Here is a 12,872-nt window from a genome sequence, read left to right on the forward strand (position 1 = left end):
CCCACCTTTTGGGTATGTTATTATTTATATTATACCCTGATTCCACAGATTATAAAGACTATCTGTTGCTTTTAAAAATAAAACAAGGCTGGGCGTGGTACACTTTGGGAGGACTAGGCAGGCGGATCACCTGAGGTTGGGAGTTTGAGACCAGCCTGACCAACATGGAGAAACCCTGTCTCTACTAAAAATACAAAATTAGCCGGGCGTGGTGGTGCATGCCTGTAATCCCAGCTACTCGGGAGGCTGAGGCAGGAGAATTGCTTGAACCAGGGAGGCGGAGGTTGTGGTGAGCCGAGATTGTGTCATTGCACTACAGCCTGGGCAACAAGAGCAAAACTCCATCTCAATAAATAAATAAATAAAAATAAAATAAACAAACAAAAAATTATCTTAAATCTATATCCTACAATAAAGTTCCATGTAATAAAAAACACCAAAATAATTTATTTTCACCTTTTTTCTCTTACAACTACAGTCTACTTGTTTGTTTTGTTTTTTTCTCATTTTAATAAACTTACATTAGGAGCACCAAGAAAAACACACAAAATAATCTAGTTTTTTTTTTGGTCAGACTATGAGAACTGACAATGCTTGGTCAAGTTCAAGGACTTCCATGCTCACCGGTTCCATTTGATCCAGGAGTGCTCTTTCTCTTCTCAGTCCTTTCCAGCAAATCAATTTTGTGGAAAGACCAACTAATAGTTACAAATGGAAACTTGTTATTAAAAAAAAATTACAGTATAGGAACAGGTCTTCCCAAGAATCAAAAATAAAGTAGAACATGAGTCAGAGATAAAGTCATTTCAAATGCATGTAGAAAACTGAAAGTCCTTGTTTTATTTTTTATTCACAGGATTTTTTTTCTTTCCTTTTTAGGTTGTGGTCTAGAAAGCATATTGTGATTTGTAGAAGAAGCACATTCCCATTTGGACTTTTAACAAATTCAACTGTTTTGTGTTCTGTGTGAGTAAATTTTAGGTTGCCCATCATTGAAAACCAGTTTAAAAAAAAATAATGGCAGTAGATAATCCAGACATTTTCTACCGTATTTGTTGACTCCAGTTGTTGGAAAGTAAAATTCTGGAGGAAGAGCTGGGATATCTCCAGGGGCTTACTTTAACATCATCAAAGCCTCTCCCGCTCCCCCTTTGCATGTTACAGTATCTGCTTTACCAATCAGAGGGAAATTTATCATGTAGGATTTAAAGGAGATATTTATGGTGTCCGTAAGCACAGTGACTTTGACTGGTAAGACGTCAGCTATTCCCTTTAGGAGATAAAAGGCCACAGCTGGTGAGGTAATAGAACAGGAACTGTTTCAGTATTTCAAAACAGAAGACCTTGTTGAAGAAGAGAGATTTTATATGGCATTTGCTTTTATTTTTTCCTTCTATGATGAACAGGTGTGGGAGTCAATTCAAGAAGGCAGCTTAGATGATTGTAAGACAAGGGAGGGAGGTAAGTATTTTTGATCATTGGGGAAAGACTGAGATTTTCAAACTTCAAACCAAACATGTAGTCCAAGCCTTTTCTACCTGTGTACACAAAGGAAAGAGGAAACTAAGTCAACGTAAAATAGGCAGTTGTTGTTTGGATTATTCATTAAGTTATGAAATCCTCCTGGCTACACAAAACAGAAAGCCCAGCTATGTGACAAGTGTTTGATGTAAATATGCAAATGCAGTTTTAAATTCCTTATACCTAAGGGAACAAGATATCTGGGTAAGGGGGGGTTCTACTATTTCTTAAGCTTACAAAGCAGGTCCATGAATAATGTCATTTAAGTTCAATGTAATTTCCTTATAATATTGATGAGAAAAAAAATGGATTCCTAGCTGAAGTCATTGTGTGTGTGGACTTTGCATGTCCCCCCCATGTCTGGTTTCCTCCCAAAACCCAAAGCTGTGTCCGTTAGATGAATCAGTGTGTCTCACTGGTCCCACTGTGAGTGAGTGTTGCTATGTATGAGTGGGCCCTGCAGTGGGAATGGTGACCTGTCTGGGGCTGGTTCCAGCCTGGTACCCTAAGCTACCAGAATTGACTCTGGCCACTTGAACTTCTGAACTTGAATAAGTGGGTAAATTATTATCTTACTTGTTTTTGTTAACCTTTCTTAAGTGTACATGTAGCTCACATTCCTTTCAAAGTTATTTTGATGTTTATTTCAATATTAGAAGTGTTTGGGTCTTTCTTTAGAAGTTTGGTGATTTTTTTTTTTTTGGTGACCAGAAATATGCTGTAGCAACTTAACTCTTGTTTACATCGGTTAGCCTATAGTAAAGCTATTTTCGTTATGTGTTCTTTCACTTGAAGTTCCAGTTTCCAAGAACCTATTGTCCAAGATAAGTAAGCACTTACTGTACTTCTGGGCACACAATGGGCTAAGCATCTTATATTATCAACTAGAAGATGAGATGAAATAAAATATAATGCTAAAATGATGTTAAAAAGTTATCACATTATAATAAATTATAATAATTATTAAAATGACAGGATATATGAAAGCACTGTAAAAAGTAAAGCTTAGTAGATGCATTAGAGGTTATGATTGGCATTGCTAACATTATTATTATTAAAATCCTTCAGTGCTGAGCACCATTTATTTCTGCCCTTATAACCCCCTGGACCTGTACTGTATCTTATAAGAAAACCCACAATAAATATTTGATACATTGCTGAATAAAAGGTAGGTTGACTTCTTAAAGTACCTGCAAAATACCTCATCCACAAGAGAAAAAGGCAAGAGAATAACCTTGCTTCATGAATAAAGTATCGATCATTTAGGCGTTAAATTTTCTATTTGTTCATTTTTTTTTTTTTCCAGCAGAAACTCTTGGAGAAATTGCATAGCATTATTTTAAACAATTCCCCTCAGGGGCCCATTAAATAGGCTTTTCTGCAGACAGGATAGATGTCTTTTACAGCTGGTCAGTGTTTAGTTCTCCCAATTCTTGACTGAAGAAAGAAAATAACTGGGATGTAGGATGTCTGACCTATAGATTGCTCATTCTCTGCATGAGTCAATCTTTGAAGTCTGAAGATAAAAATCACCATTAATCACAAAACTTTCTTACAGTCATAAGGTCAGATATCCCAGGGCCCTTCCAAAATTACCACGTGCACTGGCATAGGGCGAGATCAGCTCAGCTGTGGTCGCTTTTATGACACAGAGCTCCTTCTCTCTGGTTGATGATATTGAATAAGCAGGAAGGAAGAAAAGAAATAAAAGTCAGCTAACCATGGTTGAGTCAATCCAGCCCACGGCATTCAAAGGCTGAAGGGCCACCTGACACTCCAGAGGCTGCTGGAAATGCAGGGCTGTTTCGTCCTGGGGTGAGTTTCCGTTAGAAGAAATACTGACTTGAATGAAACAAAGAGTCGGTCCCTTGCTTTATTGGACAATGAAAGTTCCCGTCATACTGATCAAAGATCGAGGATTTGGGACATGTGGGAATGCATTAATACCTCACCTGTGGCTGAGGCAGATGTGTGTTTCCAAATGCTAATTTCTTTTCCTGCAAAGCCAGGTGTGTAAGGAGAACTAAGTGTAAAGGAAACTTTTTTTTCCTGTGAAAATCTGGATCCATTTCAATCCAATTCAGTTTCAAAAACATTTATTTACTTTGTGTCCCTTAAGTAAATAGAATATTATCCTGAAAACACAAAGAACATAGAAACTGAAGTGAGATAGGAAATTAAATGGAAAGGAAGGAAGGGAAGAGGGAAAAAAAACTGGGAGGAAGGAAAGATTGCTGAGTGACCTTTTGTGTTGTGCTGTTTAATAGACACATTATTGCTTTCAGTCCTCAAAGAAATCTTGGGAGAATGGTGTTGTTTAATCATTTGCCAGGTGAGGAAACTGAAACTCAGGGAGGTTCCTACTTGCCCAGGGAGGTAAATATTGTTCATTCAATTTTGCTTTTTGATGTCTGAATTATTTTCTGTATTTTTGGAATTGCTCTCATTTTGATTCTTTGCAGTGGGGATGGGACAGGAAACCTTGTAATTGGAACAGAAAATACTAGATGATCACTTTCCCCTCTTTCCCAGACTCCCTTGAAGCTATGGCAAAGGCTCTGATAACCACAGGCATCTGCCGCAGATTTTTCCTCAAAAGTTTCTGAGAGGGAGTGAGTGGAGAGTATGCTTTTGCTCTCTGGCAGTGGCTCTTTCTGTCTCTCGCTCTGCTGTAAGAGCAGATGACTTCAATGATGCTTAGTGGTGGCTGCAGTGTTTTCCTTACGAAAGTGTTTCTGATACTTAATTTTGCGTTATTGCTAGAAGTTGGGTCTTATGCTTTTGTTTTCTGGCCCTTCTAATACCCTATTAGCTATTCATTATCTTTTTCAAAAACACTTCATTGTAGACTATTTAGCACATTCAAAAATATAGAGAATAGCATAATAAGCCTCCATATACCAATTTCCTTCTTAAACAATTATCAACACATGGACATTCTTGCTTCATCTGCACCCCTATCCATTTCCACAATTACCTGGATTATTTCAAATGAATCTCGGGCCTCATCTTATTTCATCTGTAAAATGTTAATTCCTTATCTTTAAAATAGAAATATTATTCTGCGAATGAGCAGAATATCATTATCCTACCTAATGATAGTTCCTTAATATTAAATCTCTGTATACAGATATCTCTGATTATCTTATAATTTTGATACATTTATAAAATATCTTCAAATCAGCATCAAAATAAGTTCCATACACTAAAATTGGTTGATATGTCATTTAAATTTCCTTTAATGTATAGATTCAATTTTCCTCTTACTCTTTTGTTTTTTAAACACATTGTTTTCCTGTAGAATTTCCCCGTCAGAATTTGCTAATTGGATCCTCGTGGTTTCACGTATCATGCTTTTCTGTCCCATGTGTTTTCTGCAAATTATTAGTTGGATCTAGAGGCTCAATCACATTCACCTTTGATTCATTTGGCAAGTCAACTTCATAAATGGTGCTGTGAGCTTCTATTAGGGCATAGAAAATGTCTAATTGTCTCCCTTTTCATGAAGTCAGCAGTAATTGATGATTATTATTTAGATACACTATATCATTAGGAGTAGCAAAAAGGTGATATTATAATTCTATCATACTCTTTAAATTTGTTACCTGGAATCCTTCCATAAAGAGAAAATTCTCATACATTACTTGGTTGACTTGAAGTATTGGTCATATAGAAAAGTCAGAATAAATGCTTAATGTTTTTTCTTTATTTACCAGTTTTCAAAATAGTTAAATAACTCGCTGGTCAAAAATGGCCAATTGTTTTTATTTCTATAGCCATTATTAACTAAGAAATTTAAATATATCTGATGTCTTTCAATCTATTGCCATTATCTTTACTGATATTTAAATTGACCCATCTCTGGCCAGTAAGAGGCTCCTCAGGATGGCTCCTGAGTCCTTTCTACACACTTTCAATGGTCTTTGATGTTATCTTTTCTCTATGGTACATGAAGATCCAGGCTCATTTTGTACATTTCCTTCCCAGACCTGATGTCAGTCATTTCTTAGTGGCATTTAGGGAATACACATTGATCCTGGGTTGACCTTTGTTTTTAGACATGTTTCAGTGGGCAGAGGTAGTAAATAGTTTTTTTTTTTTTAAAGATGAAATTATCATGAGGTCATACTAATACTTCAAAATCAAATTTAAGACTATAGAATTTTTGCTTAATCTAATCTATGTTACATATTTTTTTCTTTTTGAAGGCTGAGGAATTCCCAATGGATGAATCTTAGAATAACAATTCCAATAGCACTATCAATAATATGATTACTGAAAAAGAGAGAGAGTGAGAGAGTGTGTGTGTGTGTGTTTGAATTTCTTAGTATCATTAGAGAAAATCCCACTGAGTATATATATATATATATATAGAGAGAGAGAGAGAGTCAGTTTTGTCTTCTTAAGACAATTAAAATAGTTTCTGTGTGTATGGTTATGCCATAAAGCAATGTCTAGTTGGCTTTACTTGTTTTAGTTTGCTTTTGTCCTTTAGGGATTGCTTTTTTCAAACTTAATTTTGTTATATAATCATGAAAAATATTTGATGATTCCACAAAAGCCACAAGGCCATAAGTTATAATATATAGGCTTTTCCAATAGCAAGGATGCTCTGCAAACAGCATATATCCACAATGCCAGACCCTGCTATTTGTTCTTTCACACTAATTCCATTAGGCTGAGCAAGCACTTATGAAATAGCCACTATTTAGTGTGGCCCAATCCTAGGAGTGTCCATAGTATTCTAACTATTTTGATATATCTAATATTGTGGTTAAAAGATAAGGACTGTGTGTTGCACATTTCCTTGAAAAGAGCTGTTCACAAAGCAAAATATAAACAAGTGCTATGGAAGTTTCATTTGTTTTGGAGAGTAGGAATGTAAGGGAGTATTCTAGACTGCTGAGGTTGGATAACATATCATGGAAGAGGCAGGATTTGAACTGGAGTGATTCATGAGGAGGTGTTGAACACCGGCACACTGGTTATGAAAAGAGGAAGCCAACTCTGGTCCTCAAAAAACTTGTAATCTAGTGGGAGAGGTTACCAAGAGTTCCATGTTATCTGTGCTCTAACAGAGGTATATGGAAGGCATAAAGGAAGTGTGCAAGAAGGGGACTTCAGTAAGCCCAAGGGAAGTCAGAAGAGTGCCTATGGAGCAGTGAGGCCCAATCTGAGTCTTACAGGAGTATGAGTTTGTCAGGTGATAGACTGGGGAGAGGTGGGAATGGAGTGTAGAGCAAGGCAAGCACAGGAAATAGTTCAGAAATGAGTTTGAAGGTAAAATAGAGTTTGAGTAAGTCAGAGAGCAAAAAGAAATAAAGTTGAAGGAACATGCAGGATGAAACATCTTATATATCGGGTAGGCAAGAAAGAGCATGAAAAAGATTTAATAGGGTTATCAAGTGCTTAGCTTTCTGTCTAAAGAAATAAAAATTATAAAATATAAACTAAATAACCATTGACATACTAATGTCCTTTGTCATTACAATTTCATTTTTGATGGATAGATATGTTATCAACAGTGGCCTAGAACACTCCCCATTTTAGTTTTTTCTCCTCTGAATTATTTAGTGATGTGGAAACAAAACTTGAGTAAATGCCATAGAACGTATCCTTGTGATCTTTTGCTGTTGTGAAGCATCTTTCCGTAGTAGGAATAATTTCACCCTCTAATTTATCTGTTTGCCAATAAAACATTTAAATGCAAAGTCAAAAATGTGTTTATAACTGTTGTGTGGGAATCCCCAAGAAACTTCCCAAATAGGTGCTGATGGCACCTGGCAACACCATGTTGTGTCCGGAATTGGTGGGTTCTTGGTCTCACTGACTTCAAGAATGAAGCCGCGGACCCTCGCGGTGAGTGTTACAGCTCTTAAGGTGGTATGTCTGCAGTTTGTTTCTTCTGATGTTCGGATGTGTTCACAGTTTCTTCCCTCTGGTGGGTTTGTAGTCTCGCTAGCTCAGGAGTGAAGCTGCAGACCTTTGCAGTGAGTGTTACAGCTCTTAAGGCAGCGCGTCTGGAGTTGTTCTTTCCTCCTGGTGGGCTTGTGGTATCACTGGGTTCAGGAGTGAAGCTGCAGATCTTTGAGGTGAGTGTTACAGCTCATAAAAGCAGCGTGGACCCAAAGAGTGAGCAGTAGCAAGATTTATTGCAAAGAGTGAAAGAACAAAGCTTCCACAGTGTGGAAGGGGACCCAAGCGGGTTGCCAATGCTGGCTCGGGCAGCCTGCTTTTCTTCTCTTATCTGGCCCCACCCACATCCTGCTGATTGGTAGAGCCGAGTGGCCTGTTTTGACAGGGCGGTGATTGGTGCATTTACAATCCCTGAGCTAGATACAAAGGTTCTCCATGTCCCCATCAGATTAGTTAGATACAGAGTTTCGACACACAGGTTCTGCAAGGCCCCATCAAAGCAGCTAGATACAGAGTGTCGATTGGTGCACTCACAAACCTTGAGCTAAACACAGGGTGCTGATTGGTGTGTTTACAATCCCTGAGCTAGACATAAAGGTTCTCCAAGGCCCCACCAGAGCAGCTAGATACAGTGTCAATTGGTGTACTCACAAACCCTGAGCTAGACACAGGGTGCTGATTGGTGTGTTTACAATCCCTGAGCTAGACATAAAGGTTCTCCAAGGCCCCACCAGACTCAGGAGCCCAGCTGGCTTCACCCAGTGGATCCTGCACTGGGGCTGCAGGTGGAGCTGCCTGCCAGTCCTGTGCCATGCGCTGGCACTCCTCAGGCCTTGGGCTGTGGATGGGACTGGGCGCCCTGGAGCAGGGGGCGGCGCTAGTTGGGGAGGCTCGGGCTGCACAGGAACCCACGGAGGCGGGGGAAGGCCCAGGCATAGTGGGCTGCAGTCCCAAGGCCTGCCCCGCAGGAAGGCAGCTAAGGCCCAGCGAGAAATCGAGAGCAGCGCTGGTGGGCTGGCACTGCTGGGGGACCCAGTACACCCTCCGCAGCCCCTGGCCCGGGTGCTAAGTCCCTCATTGCCCAGAGCCGGCAGGGCCAGCTGGCTGCTCCAAGTGCGGGGCCCGCCAAGCCCACGCCCACCCTGAACTCCAGCTGGCCCGCAAGCGCCGCACACAACCCCGGTTCCCGCTCACGCCTCTCCCTCCACACCTCCCTGCAAGCCGAGGGAGTGGGCTCCTGCCTTGGCCAGCCCAGAAAGGGGCTCCCACAGTGCAGCCATGGGCTGAAGGGCTCCTCAAGTGCCAACAAAGTGGTAGCCCAGGCAGAGGAGGCGCCGAGAGCTAGCGAGGGCTGTGAGGACTGCCAGCACGCTGTCACCTCTCAATTCTCAATGTGACTAGTTTTCCTGTTTATTACAGAACAGTGGAGAGTAATAGACTTCTCTTAGTCCTTCTTGATAGTTATTTGCATGTTCAATAAGAGGAATAAAACATGTGCAGGTACTTTGCACGAGGAACGAAATGCAAAATATTTTATAGACCTTTTTAATGGACAAAGGTCGTGGATTCCATCCCTTCCCCAAAACCCTACCTTAAGAAATATAATGAAAAGAGTTCCCTCTGTTAGCTTGAATGACAGCCTGGGAATTCCCAACAGATACCTAACCCTAGGCATGGGCTCTCTCTGGGTGTCTACTATAGAGGTGTTACCACCAAAGTCTCAAGTCTCCAGATGAGGACTGAACATAGTGCTGATGATATCTAAATGGTTTTTGTCATTGTATTTGATAGGAAGTAAAGGGTAATTAAATTCTTTGAGGGGCCTATGCCTCTTGCTATAAGAGGGGTCCTTTTTTCCTCACTGAAATTAAAAAGACAGATAGGGCTGGGTGTGGTGGCTCATGTCTGTAATCCCAGCACTTTGGGAGGCCGAGGCGGTTGGATCACTTGAGGTCAGGAGTTCGAGACCAGCCTGGCCAACATGGTGAAACCCCATCTCTACCAAAAATACAAAAATTAGCCAGGTGTGGTGGTGGGCACCTGTAATCCCAGCTACTCGGGAGACTGAGGCAGGATAATCACTTGAACTGGGGAGGTGGAGCTTGCAGTGAGCTGAGATCACACCACTGCACTCTAGCCTGGGTGACAGACTTAGATTCCTTCATAAAATTAAAATAAAATAAAATATAATAAAATAAATAAAATAAAATATAAAATCAGAGTGTCTTTGGGACCAGGGAGAGAAGGGACTTAATTGTTGCACGCCCTAAAAACAATAGAATAAAAGATTGTACCAAAGGGAGCAAGGTAAAATATATATTTAATATCTACTGAAACATTTCCCTGAACTCCAGCTTGGGAGAGGTACCTGGCAGCACAGATTTATGTGAGATCCCTCCTATTGCAATTTAATATGGAAATGTAGGGAGGGAGGGGAAGGATCAGAGTCAGGGAAACCAGGAATGGGTCTATTGCAAGAGTTCGGGTAAGAGACAGTGAGGTCCTTAGCTGGGATACTGGCTTTGAGATGAAGAAGACATGGAAGATTTGAGAGCCATTTAGGAGGGATGGAGTGGGGTGGGAACAGAGAAAGAAAACAAGATGTCCTAGTTATTAATGCTTTACAGGTGGGATGATAGGCAGAACATGGAAAGATGGTGTGAGAAGGGGAGAGTCCCACAGGCTGATGGTGGCATTCCTGCTCCTGCTCTGAGCTCACCCAGCCCTGTGGCACTCCTACTTCTACTAACTGGTGGGGTCACACTCCCAGTATTTTCCAGAGAGAAGTACTGAGCAGCTTAAAGTATTTGAATGGGAAGAGGAGAAGCAAACTACAGCTACTTCAGAGGATAACACTAAACACCTGGTCCACTCTGTATACACTAGAGGTAAGAGAGGTGGTTCATAGAACTTCACATGTGCCCAAAGTTTTCTCCTGGCCTTCTTGGTTAATTCTGTGTTGTCTAATATATCAAGAAAAAATAGTGTAACAGAGTTCCCAATCTCAAACTAAACCCTGAGATTTATTTTTTTGAAACACTGAAGCAAAGAACCTGGAAAAATTGTTATTTAGAAGTTGCAAGATGTTGTTTTGACTCCCTAGAAGTTCTTTCATTTTTCAGAGCCAGCTGTTGTCTTATGGAGGAGAGCCACCAGAATGGGATCTTTACTAATACAAATGCAGAACAAGTATTAATTCAACGCTCTTCATAATAATAAAATTCACTGCCCACTTGAGTGCACGTTTATTATGAAACGGTAACACCCTTAGCCTTGTGGATGAGGAACCCCAAATTAGCCTTGTGGATGAGGAACCCCAAATCCGAGCCCTGTGACTTAAGGGTCCAGAATTCTAACTCTGCTCTGGCTATGCCTCTTCCCATGGGGCAAGGAATCTCTAGGCCAAATTAGAGCACACACTCCTTCCCTCTTCAAGACTAAGCTCCGGGCAGGCAGATTTATCTTTTGGGTACAATAGGTGGAGTGCCAAGGTCCCCTATTACTGTTAGGGGCCACAAAAATGTTCAAATTTCTTTTAAAATCAGAAAAAAAGAATGAACTTTCAGGTTGAAAACATGTCTGACATCATATTAATATATTTATTTCTATACCAACACAGTTGTAAGACATAACTTGTGATTTATTTTATGGAAGATGGGGCCCACAAATAGAAAGGCACCTAGAGTTCATTAAAGACATAAAGTGGCTATCCCTCTAGGAAGCTAGAACCCCAGACTTTTATGTCCAAGTGGCCAAAACCTACTTCCAGGGCCTGCGAGGGCCTCTTGCCCAAGTGTCTTCTTTTAAGAGCAGACAGCACACAGGTATGAGCACCCCAAAGCACACCAGTGACTATGGCTGATCTTGTACAGTCTGTGACTGGAGTGTGGGTGTATGGGCTAGTGTGTTCCTGTGTCTATGTGTGAAGCTTCTTGTAATAGGAGATGGCATTGGGACGGAATGAAAAGGAATGTAGACAAGGATTGGGGCTAGTTCTCTTCACAATATTGCATTCTGGTGCAGACTGTGTAGACAGCATTACTTGAACAAACTGTGTGAGAACAGACATTACAAATGCTTTAAATGAATGTGGGATGGGTCACTGATCTTTCACTATTATTATTATTATTATCATTTTTGGGACGGAGTCTCACTCTGTCACCCAGGCTGGAGTGTAATGGTGTGGTCTCGGCTCACTGCAACCTCCACCTCCCTGGTTCAAGCAATTCTCCTGCCTCAGCCTCCCGAGTAGCTGGGACTACAGGCATGCGCCACCACACCCAGATTATTTTTTGTATTTTTAGTAGAGACGGGGTTTCACTATGTTGGCCAGGCTGGTCTCAAACTCCTGACCTCGTGATCCACCCGCCTCGGCCTCCCAAAGTGCTGGGATTGATTACAGGCGTGAGACACCGCACCCAGCCTGATCTTTCACTATTAACATTAGGAAGATAACATTGTACACTAAGCCCATCAAAGAGATGCAAGTTAAGTGCAGGCTAATAACAACTTTCTGTAAATAATTTAATGTTTAATTTTATCTAACAGGTGCTGTTAATTTTCTTGTGGAGAAGGAACTGTCTTTAGAAAAATATCTCAAAAAGCCACTGAAGTAGAAATTTCCAGCATGCTGAAGATGGAACTTGAGAAGATAGAAAGCTCTGGGTCCTTAGTGGCATCACTGAGTTGCTGGACCACTGTTGGAACCACCCTATGTCTTAGTTTTTAAATCTCTTTACTGTCTAAGACATTTTTAGTGGAACTATTGATCTCTAGCATCCAATAAGACCTTGCAGGATTTGCAGTTTTATCTGTGTTTATTTTGTTTATTGTCTGCTCCACCCTACTTGATTGTGATCACCATGACATGAATGACTGTGCATCTTTTGTTCACCCAGGAATATCCAGTGCCTGCCACGCAGAGTGTGCTGCATGTACATGCTTACTTGATATCTGTTGTAGCAATGAGTGAAAGAGAGAAGGAATAAATGCTTTCTCCCATGATGAGGGGACATGGAGTCCAGACAAGCTGGACCATTATCCCAGGCCCAGCACTCTGCTTTATTTTTTTTTTTTCCAGTACAGCATAACATTCAGTTACAACAGAGTGAATGAAATCTCCTAAGAACACGGCTGATTATTTCATGATTGCAAAAAGGACTCACTAACCTTCCCTTCTCCTGTAACACAAGTCAATGCTCTTCCAATCTCCTTTTAGATGGCACCTCTACTTGTCAGTCAACACATGGTAGTCTGGGCTAGCCAAGTTAATCCTTAACTAAACTGGAGTGGTGCTGATCATTCAGCCTTAAGAATTGAAAAAATCACAGCATTGCTGAAGGAAAAGGCATTTTTCAGGTAGAGAGGCATAAGTCTTGGGCCAGGAAGCTTCAGTAAGAAGACAGTAGTTTCACAGAAATGCATTAGCTTGGGGA

At 40.7% G+C, this 12,872-nt stretch overlaps 1 long non-coding RNA gene across 8 annotated transcripts in view; it reads left to right on the forward strand.

The window, feature by feature from the left end:
• Nucleotides 1–12,247, forward strand: part of LOC112130070 (uncharacterized) — a 348,783-nt gene extending 336,536 nt beyond the window's left edge. For all 8 annotated transcript variants that reach the window (XR_010140422.1, XR_010140420.1, XR_008509828.2 and 5 more), the window contains 4 exons: nucleotides 880–966; nucleotides 1,407–1,461; nucleotides 10,208–10,325; nucleotides 11,986–12,247. This is a non-coding gene — a long non-coding RNA (uncharacterized LOC112130070). The remainder of the gene's footprint in view (nucleotides 1–879; nucleotides 967–1,406; nucleotides 1,462–10,207; nucleotides 10,326–11,985) is intronic.
• Nucleotides 12,248–12,872: the final 625 nt, after the last annotated feature.

This window comes from Pongo abelii, chromosome 1 (assembly GCF_028885655.2).
Source record: "Pongo abelii isolate AG06213 chromosome 1, NHGRI_mPonAbe1-v2.0_pri, whole genome shotgun sequence".
Lineage (NCBI taxonomy): Eukaryota > Metazoa > Chordata > Mammalia > Primates > Hominidae > Pongo > Pongo abelii.